Here is a 4,671-nt window from a genome sequence, read left to right as displayed (position 1 = left end):
TATAGAATTAAGTGGCTTTTTGGATATACATTAGACATAGAATAATATGAATGTTTATAGACTCGTCAACTTACAAATGATGCATCTATACTTGATAGATTGGAAAGGTTCAGAGGCATTAAGGAAATCAAAATCACTGAAGAGGTAGTTTGCTTGATTTCGATTCTTCGGTGGAGGTAGGTTATGGTTTATGTTATTTGAAAGTTAACTCTTAATAGTGGCTGATATGCATTGAATGATATTGTGAAGTTTTCTATGTACTTGATTATGTGATTGTGTGGCTTGGTCGTATGTTTTGTGATTGGTTTGAAATCTCGAGACGGTGGAATGTATAATCTTAAATCATCACTATCGAAGTAATGCCTTGAATAAAGAAGGCTCGATGAAATATTATTAACAAATGAAAAAATGGTGATATTAAATGATAAATTAATGATATTATTGGATCGGAGTGTCACGTTCCGACACGGTATTCTTGGATCGGAGTGTCACGTTTCGACACGGTATTTTTTGATAGGAGTGTCATGTTTCGACATGATATTCTTGGATCGGAGTGTCAAGTTCTGACATGGTATTCTTAGATCGGAGTGTCACGTTCCGACACGATAATGTTAAAGGAAAAATATGTTGAATTAATGGAAGATACTCAATCTCAAAGAACTTAAGTCCCAAAATGGTTTAGTTTGGAGGCATGAGTCCTCATGTGTAATCTTGATACCGTTGACCTAATACGTGCTTACTTTATAGTTATTTACACTTGTTCATGTTGTTTGTTGCTTATCACATGTTAAGTGCTATAGTTGAGTTCATACTATAATTCTTTGTATATTAGTTATTATTTTGGGTTGACCTACTTACTCAGTACATGTTGCCTCGTACTGATCCTTACCTGTTTTCTTCTTTAATTTTCCTTTCATGAAATGCAGTGAGTGTACCTATGACTTCTGATTTCCCTCAGCTTTAGTCAGCCTCCCGCATATCAAGTTCCAGGATGAGCTATCCATTCAAGCTCGTGTTGGGTTCTTTCGGTCATGACATGATGTCCTATACTTTCGGACACATACCATTTTATTCTTTTATTTTGGTGTATTTTATATTCTTAGACTTAGTATTGGAGATTAAATGTCCTTGATGTGATGAATTTCAAGTTTTTAGAAATGATATTTAGTAACATTTGAGTTTCCGCATTATGCTTGTATTTTGCAAATTAGGTTAAATTGGTCGGTCCGCCCATTTAAGAGGTTAATTGTGGGTGCCACTCACGACTCGTTTTGGGTCGTGACAATAATGGTGACCAATGGGGTTGAATCATCACTAGCGTCAGAGGTGAAATAAAAGCAAGACCAAGAGCCCATTTTGCTTGATATGAAGGAAAATGTTCATAAGCAAAGAGTATTAGCTTTTGAACGAGGGGAAGATGGTATTCTGCAGTATCAAGGTAGTTTGTGTGTACTTAGGGTTGATGGACTCCAAGAGAGGATCATGGAAGAGGCTCACAGCTGTAGATATTCAATTCATTTGAGTTCCACAAGTATGTACCACGATTTGTGAGAGATATATTGGTGGGAAGGTATGAAGAAGGACATTGCAGAGTTTGTTGCTAAGTGCCCGAAGTGCCAACAAGTGAAACTAGAACACCAAAGGCCTAAAGAGTTGGCTTTGAACATATAACTTCCCTAATAGAAGTGGTAGATTATTAATATGGACTTCATCACAGGATTGACAAGGTCATGCAGACAACATGATTCAATTTGGGTGATTGTAAATAGAATGGAAAAATCACCCTACTTTTTGCTTGTAAAAACTTGTCATCCAGCAAGAGATTATGCAAAGTTATACATTTAAAAGGTGGTAAGGCTTCACGGAGTCCCAGTTTCGATCATTTCAGATAGAGGTGCAAAATTTATTGCTCAGTTCTGGAAGTCTTTCAAGAAATGTTTGGGTTCAAAGGTGAACTTAAGCACTTCTTTTAATCCTCAGATAGATGAGATATCAGAGCGTACTATCTATACCTCAGAAGATATGTTGAGGTCTTTTGTGATTGGTTTCAAGGGGAATTGGGATGATCACTTACCTTTCATTGAGTTCTCTTACAATAATAGCTACCATTCGAGCATCCAAATGGCTCCATACAAAGCTTTTTATGGGAGAAGAAGAAGATCTCCTATTAGTTGGTTTAAAGTTGGTGAAGCAGGATTGAAAAGACCAAATCTAGGTCACCAAGTCATTGAGAAGGTGAATGTGATTCAAGAGAGATTGATAATAACAAAGAGTCGTCAAAAGTCCTACCAAGATGTTAGGAGAAGGGCGTTAGAGTTTGAAATAGATGATTGAGTATATTTGAAAGTTTCACCCATGAAGGGTGGTATGAGGCTTGGTATGAAGGAGAAACTTAGTCCCCGATATATTGGACCTTACAGAATAACCAAGTGAATTGAAAATACAGCTTATGAGTTGGAGCTACCATGAGAGTCAGGAGAGGTTAATTCGCTAGTTCACATATCCATGTTGAAGAAGTGCACGGGTCATCCTGCATTGGTTGTACCAACTGAAAATGTTGGGATTAAGGATAACTTAACCTATGAAGATATTCGAGTTTATATTATAGATCGCTAAGTTCTCAAGTTGAGAAAAAAGAAGGTTATGTCAGTAAATTACCTTTGGAAGAACAAATTTGTTGAAGAAGTGACTTGGGAAGACGAAGAAGATATGAAGAAGAGATATCCATATCTCTTCGAATTCGGAGAGAATGTAGATCAAGGTACTAATTCTCTTCTTAGTACTTATTTAATTAGGAGTAAGCATGTTGATATTTGCTTATTATTGTTGAGTATTAAACTTGAGGTTACTATTTTTAGTTAGTGAAAGAAATCTCATTCAAGGACGAGTGTTCCCAAGGGGGAGATATTGTAACATCTCGTAACTCGAAATATCTAAGAAACTAAAAATAATCACTTTTTGAAACAGAGGGAAAAATCTGAAAAATTTCCTAAGTTAAGGAAGTGAGTTTTGATCATTTTCAAACAGTCATAACTTCAATCTCAGGATGACGTATAGGTAGTTCTTGATATGGTTGGAAACCCTTGGATATATTTTCCAACACGGCCAAGTTGTGAATTTTCAATACCTTATGAGGGAGATACACCTATTGGAAGTTGAGTTGTTGGATTGAAGAATGCCCCAATCCGAATTTAAAGTAGGGCAAACTAGTCTTTTCACCCATTTTTTTACTATTTCGTTATAAGGATTTATTTGGGGTAAAAAACAGTTTTAGTTAAGATAAGAAAATTAATTTTACGCTTAGGGCTTAGAGAAAAGATATGAGAAGAAGGAAAAGAGATAAAGATCATGGTTTCGCCAAGTTTGCCAAGGAAGTTCAAGTGAATTCGTCGGTGGTGATCTCTATCATGGTGTGTGAGATATTTTAAGTAGCGTTAATTTATACCCAGACAAAACTTGTTTTAATTGAGTGATTTTTTATTTTCATGATTAGAAGTGAATTCTTGATGAATCTTGTCAAATCCCTATTTGGTTGAGTTATTTGAATACCCATTCATGTTTATTTGTAGTTTCTGATGTTGTTTTTGAGGTAGAGCTATTGGATTTAGTGTTGAAAAATGAAGAGATATGTTCATCAGCCACACATAGGAAGCAGAAGGCGTGGCACGCCCCATCTGCACAAAGGGGCCTAGGGCGGCGCCCTTGCAGTGCACCAGGATGAGGCCTCAGAACAAATAGTTTGGCGCGGCATGCCCTAATATGCTCAAATTACACTTCCCTAAAGAATTTTACGCGGTCGTATCAAGTAAAGAACCCAACTATTAGGTTGGGGTCGATCCCACTAGGAAAATGGTTTAGACTTAACTTCAACGTACGATTACCTCTATCTAGTCAAGTCCTTTCCGAAAACTAGTATTAAAGGGGGGTTTGTGAAGAAAAGTATTTTAATATTTCAAAACAAAAAGTTATCAATAGTGAATTATTGGTATTTATCAAGTTGTGAGAGAAACTAGGGTGTAAGTGTTCCCCATAGATTCATAACACCATAATCCTAGCTATAACAATTCTGCCCTAGTGTTTTGCATGCAATGTGATAAGTTATGTATGTCTAAATCCTTGGTCCGGTATTTAGTGTCTAAGTTATTAGCCATACCTTTACTTCATATTAAGCATCATATTCGATGTATGACTTAGTTACTACTTCGCACCAATCGAAACTAGCCTATTAGATAGTATCCCACAAAATCTATGTCGATAATCTTTTTCCTATTAACTATCACCTTGGTCAGACATGTAGCAATAAGGCGATTTCTAACACGTGCACTTGTTAAAAATACTACTAAACAAAAGAATTATTGATGCATGCAATAACCTATTTGAGATTTGTTAAATAGCTAGGTTTATTTTGTTAATCCCTCATTCTTCCCACAACCCTACTTGTGGATTTAGTTATCATGCTCACAAGAACACAATTCGTAGTTGATAAATAATAAATCATGAACTTACTTTGACAAATTCAAAGAAAATCCAGTAATTCAACTTGAAATTACACAATTTTCTTAAAACCCAAATCCGGAGGTTTTAATTAATGCCCAAGTTGCTAAGACAAATCTACAACAAAACTAAGAAATTAGTAAAAGAATCTAACCCCAAAACGAGGTTTTACACCCT

Source organism: Solanum pennellii, chromosome 11, assembly GCF_001406875.1.
Source record: "Solanum pennellii chromosome 11, SPENNV200".
Taxonomy (NCBI): domain Eukaryota; kingdom Viridiplantae; phylum Streptophyta; class Magnoliopsida; order Solanales; family Solanaceae; genus Solanum; species Solanum pennellii.
The sequence above is the reverse complement of the archived record's forward strand: the minus strand, read 5'-3'. Positions refer to the sequence as shown.